Source organism: Somniosus microcephalus, chromosome 7 (assembly GCF_052327205.1).
Source record: "Somniosus microcephalus isolate GS21.2 chromosome 7, FLI_Smic_1.0, whole genome shotgun sequence".
Taxonomy (NCBI): Eukaryota; Metazoa; Chordata; class Chondrichthyes; order Squaliformes; family Somniosidae; genus Somniosus; species Somniosus microcephalus.
The window spans coordinates 219,183,216-219,196,047 of record NC_140993.1 but is presented as its reverse complement, the minus strand read 5'-3'; the positions used below and the strand labels follow the sequence as shown (position 1 = coordinate 219,196,047).

At 44.9% G+C, this 12,832-nt stretch overlaps 1 protein-coding gene across 3 annotated transcripts in view; it reads left to right on the top strand.

The window, feature by feature from the left end:
- Positions 1-385: 385 nt before the first annotated feature.
- Positions 386-12,832, top strand: part of LOC147115128 (uncharacterized) — a 65,320-nt gene continuing 52,873 nt past the window's right edge. Inside the window, exons 1-3 of one of the 3 annotated variants that reach the window (XM_085993424.1) lie at positions 386-584; positions 684-770; positions 2,359-2,482. The gene's annotated coding sequence lies outside the window, so the exon portion shown is untranslated. The other 2 variants (XM_085993422.1, XM_085993423.1) reach the window with 2 other exon arrangements.

The window sequence follows — 12,832 nt, the reverse complement described above, 5'->3', positions numbered from 1 at the left end:
TTCAGAGATGGCAGTGTGATACACTCTGCTCTGTACTGGTGTTGTGTGCAGTGCTGTGTTCAGAGATGGCAGTGTGATACACTCTGCTCTGTACTGGTGTTGTGTGCAGTGCTGTGTTCAGAGATGGCAGTGTGATACACTCTGCTCTGTACTGGTGTTGTGTGCAGTGCTGTGTTCAGAGATGGCAGTGTGATACACTCTGCTCTGTACTGGTGTTGTGTGCAGTGCTGTGTTCAGTGATGGCAGTGTGATACACTCTGCTCTGTACTGGTGTTGTGTGCAGTGCTGTGTTCAGAGATGGCAGTATGATACACTCTGCTCTGTACTGGTGTTGTGTGCAGTGCTGTGTTCAGAGATGGCAGTATGATACACTCTGCTCTGTACTGGTGTGTACGTCACTCGGCTCACTGGTGATGTTATGCACATTGATGAAGCTGTGCTCCGTGTTGTGATGTAAAGCGGTGATCTGCTCCGCTGAATGGTGCATTGAGGAAGTTGTGCTCTGCCGACTGTTGAATGAGTTGAGTTATGTAAGGCCGGCATCATGTTGCACCCTGCAGACCCCGCCCCTTGCTCTGGCTCGTGTAAGTGACTGGAGGCGGTGCCTTCTCTGTTATAAAAGCTGGTAATTTAAAAAAATATGCAACGTTAGTAATGATTTTTCATTGTTTAATCTGCGGTAGATTCATTGCGAAAAGCGGCAACAGCTTAGAGTCTCCGAAAAGTCTCTTGCCAAAGGATATTTCACTGAAAAGTTCCAGTGTTCTCCAGTGAGTATTACTTCTCGCTCTCAGCCTCCAAATGTGCTTCTGTTGCCAGATGTAGAGGTCCGGTTACACTCGTGTCGATGAGTCGTTCTTAATCTATCAAGCATTGACTTTTAGACCATGTCTTATTGCGCTTATATAGCAGATACAGGCACAGGCCATAGATGTCATGATGACTTCCAAATAAAAATCGCTGCCTCTTCCCATTCTTAATTTGTTTCGCTCTCTCTCTCTTTATGTCTCCTGTTGAGACTCATCCTTTCTGGGCTCTTTCCTCCTCCCCCACCAAACGAAAACCCAACAGGCAACAACCTTTTTGCCTTTAAAATTCTGTTTTAACATCTTGCCTCAGCCAAAGACCTGGTCCAATCTCCCATCGGCCATGGAGAAAAATAAATTAGATGAAATATGATTGCTGCAGAAATGCCATGAACAGAAACGTGTACTGGAAGCTGTGTTTACTGCTTTAGGTCCTTTTGAAAGCACCTTTCAGTGAAGTGGTCGATGTAAATACTTTACATTTGTACATGACCCTGAGCTGAGCTTCCAACCCCGTATCCTTTCCATCACCAAGGCCACCGACTGTACTTCCAACTCCGTAACATCGCCAGTGTCCGCCCCGGCCTCAGCTCATCTGCTGCTGAAACCCTCACCCATGCCTTTGTTCTCCTGCCTCCCACCTTGCACCCTCCGTAAACTTGAGCTCATCCCAAACTCTGCTGCCAATGTCCTAACTCGCATTCACCCATCACCCCTGTGCTCGCGGGCCTACATTGGCTCCCAGTCCAGCAACGCCTCCATTTTAAAATTGTTTTCAAATTCCTCCATGGCCTCTAACTCAGTAACTGAGGGAGCGCTGCACTGTCAGAGATGCCGTCTTTCGTGTGAGACATTAAACCGAGGCCCCGTCTGTTCTCTTAGGTGGATGTAACAGATCCCATGGCACTATTTCGAAGAAGAGCAGGGGAGTTATCACTGGTGTCCTGGCCAATATTTATCCCTCAATCAACATAACAAGAACAGATTATCTGGTCATTATCACATTGCTGTTTGTGGGAGCTTGCTGTGTGCAAATTTGGCTGCAGCACTTCCTACATTACAACAGTGACCACACTCCAAAAGTATTTCATTGGCTGTAAAGCGCTTTGGAATATCCTGAGATCGTGAAAGACGCTTTATAAATGGAAGTCTTTCTTTCCTTCTCCTCTTCCAGCCCCACACCCCCCCGAGATATCTGCGCTCCTCCAATTCTGGCCTCTTGAGCATCCCTGATTATAATCGCTCCACCATTGGTGGCCGTGCCTTCTGTTGCCTGGGCCCTAAGCTCTGGAATTCCCTCCCTCAACCTCTCCACCTCTCTTTCCTCCTTTTAAGATGCTCCTTAAAACCTACCTCTTTGACCAAATTTTTGACCTGCCCTAATATCTCCTATGTGGTTCGGTGTCAAATTTTGATTGATAATCGCTCAAGAGAAGCCCCTTGGGAGGGTTTACGACATTAAAGGCGCTATATAAATGCAAGTTGCTGTTTTTGCGCTGCTGTGAAAGCTTGCTTTCTTTTATGATGCTTTCTTTTCCATTTCCTTCTTCAGATTTTCCTTCTAATTTTCTCTTCTAAACCCTTGGTCTGAAGGTAGTGACTGTATTGGGGTGTGGTTCCACGGGCACTGGCTCTACCTCATTTGAGTTACTGTTCTTCATGTGTGAGCCTAGACAGTAAGTGCCGGTGGGCTATAAAGGTTTATGGAGCTTGGTTACAGCTGAGCCCGACTTAACAGCCACAAAAGTGCATGTTGGGGAGGGATTACTGGCTACCCTGGCTGAATTCTTCTCTCCTTTAGCAAAAAGGCACAAAGTGATTTTTACCCACTAATTTAGGGAAATGCCTTTTTATCTACACATGGGGCCAGAAATTCCAGGCCAGAAGCGTGAGTACGGTCGGGTTACTCACGCATCTGGCCGTTGGAAATGCCGGCGTTCAGCAGGAACAGCGCATGCGGGGAACGCCGGCATTTCCAGACCCGAGGTCTATTCACAGTGCATGCGACTGCACAGGCAGCGCTTGCGCAGTGAACTTTGTAGATTTCACTGATGGATTCAGTGAGGGTAAGTCCCTAGAACTTGCACTTAAAAAAAGCAAGTGTAAAGTTGTTCATTGGCTGGGGAAGGAGATATATTTTATGGAGGAGCTTATGAAATGCAATATTTAGGTTTGGGAAAGGGAGGGAAGTTATTTTAAGAAATTTTAACTAAGTTTTAAACTTTAATTTTTTTTTTTTAAACGGGTTTTCAGAACAGTAGGTAGAAGGAGCAATTGTGGCTGTGTGAATGGAATGTGAGAATGAGTTATGTATGTATGTCCACATATTTTCCTTTACGTATATGTATGTATGTTTTATATTCCTTTACTAATGTGCATGAATGTATATTTTTAATTATGATTTTCCAATAAGTTACTTTCTCTGAAAGTCATAATTAAATAATACATTCATACACATAAGTAAAGGAATATATACATAACACGCAAAGGAATATATACAGACATACATACTTTCAGAAGCTCCACGATAAGAAATATCTTCCTCCGCAGCCTCTGGAGCAACTGTACCCATGCTTTTTTCATGTGTAAGTTGTAATGACTGGACCTCACTGAAAGCATTAATGAAAGCGGCGAATTATACTGCGCACGCGCTGCCTGTGCAGTCGCACGCGTTCTGCCTCTGAACCCCTTCGTTCAGAGGACAGGAAATGCCGGTTTTCCCCACATGCACTGTTCATGCTGAAAACCGGCATTTCATCCGGCCAGATGCGTAAGTACCCCGACCGTACTAGCGCATTTGGAAGGGAATTACTGGGCCAACATTTTACATGTCAATAAAATAAAAAATTTAACAATTGCACAACTTGCCCCCGTGCATCTGCGACTGAGGGTCCAAGGAGGTGCATTGCGCAAGAGGTCATCATCGTACGTATCCTCACACTGTTCCCTTTGGGGAACTGTATGAAGTGGTGGAAGGATTTATGGCCGTGATTAACGCTCATTCCGTGACCGTAACCATCTTTGAACCAGCCATTAGGGTGGTTAGTCCTATGGCGGGCGGGTTTTACGGGCTCCCACAACCCATCTGAGGGGGGGGGGGGCCACCAACACCCACGGACGCAAGCATCCCGCTGGATGTCCACCCAGAATTTAAAGTTGGAGCTCCGACTCCACTTGCCGGGACTGTCTGGAGTGGGGTTCAAAACCCTACTCCTCCTGGCCCAGCGGCGGGGATGCTTACTGCTACGCAAAAGGCCCACTCCGCACAAAAGGTGACACCCATACGTTTCCTGTGCCTTTTCCCTCCCCGTGACTGGAGCCCTATGCTGCCATTTCACGTTGCTAATTGGATTGGGCCTTTGTCATAGCGGTAGGATCCCCGCCGCTGGGCCAGATCAGGGTAGGGTTTCGAACCCCGCTCCAGACAGTCCCGGCAAGTGGAGTCGGAGCTCCGGCTCTAAATTCTGGGTTGACATCCAGTGGGATATTTGCGTCCGTGGGTGTGGGTGGCCCCCCCTCCTTGTATAGCTTGTGGGAGCCCGTAAAACCCTCCCACCATAGGACTAACCGCCCTAATGGCTGGTTCAAAGATGGTTACGGTCACGGAATGAGCGTTAATCATGGCCATAAATCCTTCCACCACTTCATACAGTTCCCCAAAGGGAACAGTGTGAAGACATGTATGACGACGACATTGCTAAATAAATAAATGGAATTTAAAAAATTCTTTTAGGGCTTTTAAAAGTCTTTAAATTGCTTTAATTCTCTTTAAAACTACTTCAGATTACTCAAAATAATGTAAACATTTTAAAAAGTTTATGAAAGTTACCAAAATCTTCAAAAAACTTCCAAAAACCTATTTAAACTGCTGCTTTGCATGTAAAAATGGTTAGCAGCTTGACAGAAACATTGGGGGCGTGTCCAGTGAAACTGAGACCTCAAGGGGCGTGTCTCACTTGCACTGCACGCTCCTGACTTCGCGCTGGCTGCACTCCTGGGCGGCGTGACGTCATACGCTGCCCGGGATTCTTCTTCTGGAAACACCAATTCCAGGCGTCCCTGGAGCTGATCGGCAGTAGCGCGGGGTAAGTGTAAATACGGGGCTTGCACGCGCTGCAAGCCCCGTTCTGGAATTTCTGGGCCATGGTTTAATTTTATATTTAACTTGATGACTTCTTTTTTCTAAAGAAACTTCAGCCACAAACCGTGGCTTTATAAAGAAAACAATTATTTATTATACACTAGAAAAATTGACCTTTAGAATTAAACAACATCTTGGGTTTATGTGCAATTTAGAATTGCTTTAACAACAATGAAAGGACACTTGCTGAATTCCCAAAATGCATAACCTTTTGGAAATCAAATGTCTATCAAGATGAGGAGATATCTTTTTACGCAGCGAGTTGTTGTGATCTGGAATGCACTGCCTGAAAGGGTGGTGGAAGCAGATTCAATGGTAACTTTCAAAAAGGAATTGGATAAATACTTGAAGGGGAATAACTTGCAGGGCTAAGGGGAAAGAGAAGGGCAATGGACCTAATTAGACAGCACTTTCAAAGAGCTGGCACAGGCACAATGGGCCTTATTTTGATGGGCACCGTTGTAGTATAGCATGGATTTCTCTTGTAGCCAGGTCATCTCCTTCACAAGCATTCTGTAAGCCTGCATCGAGGCATGAAGCTATGAGGTGTAGAGCAGTCCGGAGGATTCCAGGAGAGTTGGTGCCGCTAGGAGGTGAAAGGCGAGGTTGTGACTGTCGCTAACTCTAACTTCCACTTAACTTTCAAAGCCTTTTACTTTGAAGCACACCTCTAGGACGGTGGCTTGTCAACAATAAGTCCCTATGATTGATTGACAAGTCATTTGTTTTCTCTCTCTATCCATGGTCAAGTTGCTTTGGTGATCTGTCCTTCTCTGTATCGCCTTTTTACGACGTGTAAATTAACAATCCCTTTAACAGTCCTTCAACCTTTTTAAGAGTCCTTTTCCTTCAGCATGCTGGAGCCGATCTATTATCAAGTTTCACTTATCAGATGTATTTTTATGACAACCGACCTAGCTGAGTTAACTTATTAGCACAAAACAGGGTTCCTGGTCTCTGTAGCTCAAGACCACACTTGTAGTGCATTTACCACCCGAGACATTAAGGAAGCCATCGTGTTTTAAATCAGGGACACAATGAAAGCAATGCTAAGGCCACAAGAGTGGACAACTCAGTTAATTGTGTGTAGACGCCACGGTTTTCTTCTCGGTAACAATTTGTACCATTATATGTATCTAACTATATATCTATTAATATTACTATAATAATTATATGACTGTGCTTCCTGCTGGGACTGGATCACATAATTGCCCGAAACAATTTGCCTTTACAATTTCACCTTCCTCCAAATTAAAGCTGATTTTAATTCTTTGTCCTATTCAATTTGAATTGTTTTATCAATGCCTGATCCTGCTATCTCACACACCACTGTGCATGTGCCAACTCCCACACACATTCCACATTTCCACACTTCAATTCTGTCCTCTCCACATACACGCTACACGACATTCCCCACCCACTACTCACATAACCTCCCAGATGGACCACAGTTCCTGCTTTAGGCAAATAAAAAGAAAAAAGACTTGCATTTATATAGCGCCTTTCATGACTACCGGACGTCTTAAAGCACTTTACAGCCAATGAAGTACTTTTGAAATGTAGTCACTGTTGTAATGTAGGAAACGCGGCAGCCAATTTGCACACAGCAAGCGCCCACAAACAGCAATGTGATAATGACCAGATAATCTGTTTTTTGTTATGTTGATTGAGTGATAAATATTGGCCAGGACACCAGGGATAACTCCCCTACTCTTCTTCGAAATAGTGTCATGGGATCTTTTACATCCACTTGAGAGAGAAGACAGGGCCTCGGTTTAAAGTCTCATCTGAAAGACGGCACCTCCGACAGTGCAGCACTCCCTCAGTACTGCACTGGAGTGTCAGCCTAAATTTTTGTGCTCACGTCCCTGGAGTGGGACTTGAACCCACAACCTTCTGACTCAGAGCCACAGCTGACACTTTCACCTTACTTCACTTGCACGCTGCTCTACAATCACTGCTCCGGGCTTAATCCTCTCTCACTTCACTTCCCCCATCACATGTCCTACCCTATGAAAGTCGCACCCTTCAGTAACAAAAGTCAGAAAACAGAATGCAAGTTGCCAAAATCATCAGCACAGTCTGGGAGTGCAGCAGATGACTGGAGAAGCACACATCAAGTATTGGGAAACACAAAGCCCACAGACAACCAGTATTCACTACAAGCTACTATATGAAATCGTATTCTATATTTTCAATCAACCCTTGCATTACCATTACACAGTTAATTTGCACTCTTTTTCTTTAAACTAAAACCACTCGTGCCCGGCTTACACTCTTCCTTAATTACATTGGCCCAGAAATTCGGGTCGGGGGCTTCCCGCGGGTGCAAGCCCCCGACCTGCACTTACCTACCGCGCCAGCCGTTGAGCTGTGGGCCTGCGTGGGATTCTGATCCTGGGACTCCTCCAACTGCCGGCGTGCAGTGCTTGCGTATCCCAGGGGCACAGTTAGTTCGATGGGTCCCCTGGGATCACGTGGGCCATGGAGAGCCAATGGTAGCAGGGAATGCTTCATTCATAAGATTGACACCTATAAATACTATAAGCCCCAAAACATCACTAAATCTTCAAATAATTTTTTTTTAAAACATCACATTTTAAAAATAACTATAAATTACGTGAAATAACTATTTTAAACAATAATTTAAATTTTTGAAAAAATGAATTACATTTTCTAACGGGGCTAAAAATAAACTTACCTTTCTTTAAATTATTTAAAAATAAAGAACCTGTTCAAAAAATGTTTTAATTTTAATTAATTCACCACTTACCTTGTAAAAAGCAGGCCTTGCGCCTGCTTTTTAAAAGTGTAACTCCTGGAGACTTACCCTCCCGGAGAAACCTGTTAAAAAAAAACGCAAGTTCGATGCGCATGCGCTGCCTCTCCTGCGCACGCGTTCCACCTCTCAACCCCTTCTTTCAGGGGAACTGAAGTGCCGGTTTTCCGCACAGGCACAGTGCATGCACGAAACTGGCACTTCCGTTGGGCTTACGGGTGAGTACCCCATGCGTACTCACCCGTGGAGACCCGAATTTCTGGGCTGTTAATGCATTACTCTACAGCACAGAGCTGCAATTGACAACTATCTCACAGTGCATCAGCTGTGGCTCAGTTGGTAGCACTCTTGCCTCTGAATCAAGAAAGTTGTGGGTTCAAATCCCATTCCATTGAGACTTCAGCACAAAAATCTAGGCTGACACTCCAGTGCAGTACTGTTGGAGGTGCCATCTTTCGGATGAGGCATTAAACCGAGGCCACATCTGCCCTCTCGGGTGGATGTAAAAAATCCCATGGCACTATTTTGAAGAAGAGCAGGGGACTTAACCCCAGTGTCCTAGCCAATATTTATTCCTCAACCAACATCACTAAAACAGATTATCTGGTCATTATATTGGTGTCTGTGGGGCCTTGCTGTGCACAAATTGGCTGCTGGCTTTCCTGCATTACAATGACTACACTTCATTGGCTGTAAAGCTCTTTGGGACATTGTGGAAAGGCGCTGTATAAATGCAAGTCTTTCTTCTTTCTGTGCTACTTTTTCACAACCCTCCTTACATTAAATTAACAACAATAACAGAATACCCAACACACTCGTAACACATCTCAGTCAACGTGAGCAAGATCACAGATCAACAGGTAATATTAAAATGGTATGCAGCATACAGAGACATCACACTGACATGGAAGATGTAAAACAATCTTAAAAGCCTGCTATAAAAACAGAAAATGCTGGAAATACTCAGCTGGTCAAGCTGTTTCTGGGTTGCGTCTTGAAACTGACCGGCACATTCCAAGCTGCAAAGTTCCCTGACCAAACAACAACTAAACCCCGAGTGGTCTTGACCCATGTTCATTTAATGGCAATAAATGGCCTTAAAGTATTACACACGTTCTTAGTTATAAAACAGCATAGTATCTGAATGTCCATGAGTAGTGTCACAGGAGATCCTAAAATCACTAATCAAATATCACTAGAATAGATTGTGAATGCTGTGGTTTAGTATTGAAAATGTCTACGGTAATGGGAATAGGCTCAAACCAGTGGAAGTTAAGTTTGATATTGGCGTCCGAGAGAATGTCTTCACACAAAGAGTAACACTTCCAAGTCGCGTAGTGGAGTTGAAAACCTTGGAATCATTCAAGGATCAGTTAGATGCTGCGCTGGGACATTATACGTTAGAATTTACTGTTGGCGATATCAGCACGTGAACGCTTTTTTTGTTCACATGATGTTTCTCGGTCTATATTTTAATGCAAATGATAACCCATTTATTTTAAGCGGGTTAACATCTTCATAAAGTAGTGGACGGAGGAATGTCACACTAGTGCGTGAAGTTTTCATTTGCTGACCTCGCCAACAGTTATTTATAGACTTGTGTGTTTTTCTTTTTGGTTGGTTAGCCAAGACAACAACAACAACTTGTATTTATATAGCGCCTTTAATGTAGTAAAGCGTCCCAAGGCGCTGCACAGGAGTATTAAATGACAAAGAATTTGACACCGAGCCACATAAGGAGAAATTAGGGCAGGTGACCAAAAGCTTGGTCAAAGAGGTAGGTTGTAAGGAGTGTCTTAAAGGAGGAGAGAGAGGCAGAGAGGCGGAGAGGTTTAGGCAGGGAATTCCAGAGCATAGGGCCCAGGCAAAAGAAGGCACAGCCACCAATGGTTGAGCGATTATAATCAGGGATGCTCAAGAGGGCAGAATTAGAGGAGCGCAAAATATCTCGGGGGGTCGGGGGGGAGGGTTGTGGGGCTGGAGGAGATTACAGAGATAGGGAGGGGCGAGGACATGGAGGGATTTGAAAACCAGGATGAGAATTTTGAAATCAAGGCGCTGCTTGAAAAAGATGGTCCGATTGGCCTTCATCATCTGTACTCATTTCATGATCTTGTACACTAGCCACATCTAGCTACAGCAAATTACTCCCAAGAAACCAGCTGTGCTGCTAAATCTCCCATAAGATCAACTGAACTCTTGAGGAGTGCAGTCAAAGTGTTAACGCAGTCAGTTGATGTAATTACTTCACACTACAGTTCTTCAATAACAGTGGACCTTTCAGACATAGATTGCACCTGAAGCAGGAGGGCTATTTTTCATCTTATCAGGAGCATTGTTGTTTCTACTTTAAGTATTATTGAATGGGGTTAATGGAATGAAGGCATATGGGAGATGAGATATCCTCTAGATATTAGTGACATCCTAAACATAGTAGAAAGATTTCCTATATTCTTAAAAAAAGATGTTTATAATTACCCTAGAAATAATAATCAGAGAATACCTACCTATTAGCCTGGCAATTGCAATAGGAATAATGGTGAGGCTATTAGTGCCCACCGTTACTATAGAGTAAATAGGACAGCACCTTCCTGGGATGGGGGGGATTGTCCTATTTTCCAGAGTTCAGAAGAATAAGAGGTGATCTCATTGAAACATACAAAATTCTTACAGGGCTTGACAGGGAAGATGCAGGGAGGATGTTTCCACTGGCTGGGGAGTCTAGAACCAGGGGTCACAATCTCAGAATGAGGGGTCGGTCATTTAGGACTGAGATGAGGAGAAATTTCTTCACTCCGAGGGTGGTGAATCTTTGGAATTCTCTACCCCATTGGGTTGTGGAGGCTCAGTCGTTGAGTATATTCAAGACAGAGATCGATAGATTTTTTAATATTAAGGGAATCAGGGGATATGGGGATAGTTCAGGAAAGTGGAGATGAGGTAGAAGATCAGCCATGATCTTATTGAATGGCAGAGCAGGCTCAAGGGGCCAAATGGCCTACTCCTGCTCCTATTTCTTATGTTCTGGCATCCATCCATGTGCGTTTAAACTCAGAAATTGGGAATTTGGTGTCCAATTTGCCCTGCTCCTCCACAAGTTGCGCTACACCAGTATCTTGCTGGGAGACTCGGCATTGAAATACATGATGTGCGTGAGGTTGCTGTACTTACCCACTAGATACCCACTAAACATGCCAGAAAAAGTTAGGGCTGGTGCATTCAGGTGTAAGTGAATTTTTAACGGTGTGATAAGTCTTAATTACTGCCAAACAACCACTGGCCCTGAAAATTTTATTTTACAAGTGTGGAGTCTCATTCCTTCACAATTTAATTATTGTTGGAGATTTTTTAAAATTATTTAAATTTTTTAATACTTTTTCTTTCCGTCTTTTATCTCTCTCTTTTAATCCCATCTTTCTTTCCCTCTCTTATTTCACTTTCTGTACATGATTTTACATTGAATTAACTATCTGATTTATACTTCCTGGTTTAGACTCTGCAGCCACAAATTCCATTCTGGAGGCGGGATGGGGGCGGGACAGCTGGTTTCCGGGTTCCGGTCCTGCCCCACTGTCTCTGCTCTGCAGACATGATTTTCCCTTGATTGGCCTTGTTGAGCCCGCCCTGCGGTATACCGGCCAATTAACAGGAAGCGGGTCTGATGACGTAATTTGATGATTCATCATGAGCCGGTTTCATTAAAAGGTCCACGCCCACATTGAGTTTGACAGTTGTTCTGTCAGTGTTTGTCAGCATTGAGGTGCTGCAAACACTGACAATCACTGCACAAAGGTGAACGCTTGCACCCAGGCTCTCCAATTACTCCCACCATATGTTTATGGAGGGAGTCACAGCACACAGGGAGGTTCTCTTCCCTTCCAAGAGCAGAAGAGACCTCCCCAGGAAACCAACTTACCTTACACTTCCGCCCAACCCTCTCTATCTACTTTCTCACTTCCCCATCTCACTAGCCACCCCTCACACTCACCCTCATCCTACTGCAAGCATACCAACTAACAACACACAAGGGTAGGCACTTGAGAGGTTTAACCAATGGCCATATGAAGTTTCTGGAAATGTATTGTCATACAGTGAAATCTCTTTTTCAAAAAGTGCCCCTTATTGGACTGATCTGAGCGAACCTTGAGAAGTGTCTTACTGAGTTTCAGTGATTGTTCAGTCATAACTTCCCCCACCCCCACTATAGTGATGAGTGTGCAAAGAAACATAGAAACATAGAAGATAGGAGCAGGAGTAGGCCATTCGCCCCTCGAGCCTGCTCCGCCATTCAATGCGATCATGGCTGATCATCCAAATTCAGTACCCGGTACCTGCTTTCTCCCCATACCCCTTGATCCCTTTAACCTTAAGAAATATATCCAACTCCTTCTTGAATATCTCTCATATATATAAAAGGATCTGTCCGTCTGTCTGTCTGTCTGTGTGTATGTCCGCGCTTAACTCAAAAGTTATAGAGCGTACCTACACATATGTTATATCAAAAGAAAGGTTATGATTAGGGGAGTGTCATAGGCATATTTACTTTTTGGTCAGACAAAAATTGCTCGGACAGTATACAAAAAAACGTTCAAGAAACAGACAAAATCCGCTCATTAGCGTTGAGTGACGTGATGGTTGACCAATCCTATGGGGGAAGTGCGGTGCATCACGGGGGGCGTTTCATGGCGTGTGTGGGCGGTGCCTAATCCTGCCACGAGTGCTGGAGCGGGAAAACAGATACACGGACATCGACAGAGACAACCACGTGGCCCGAGAGACAGCGAGCATACACACACAGAGACACATACACCCGCGTGTCCCCCCTCTCTCCCCTTCCCCCCCTCCCTCTCCCTCTCTCTCTCCTATTTATCTACACAGAGAGAACCGCGTGGCCCGAGAGACAGCAAGGGGGCGAACGGCGGTGCTGGGTCGGAGCGTCAGCTGAGCTGGGGTGACTCGGGCCGGGGCTGAGGCGCTGCGCCACGCACGGGGGGCTCCGGGTCACCAAGGCTGGGCTCTGAGTCCAGCCCCTTCCCCGGGGTGTCTTCCTCTCTTCTCTATCTCCTTCCCTCACTCTCTCCTTCCCTCTCTCTCTCTCTCTCCTCT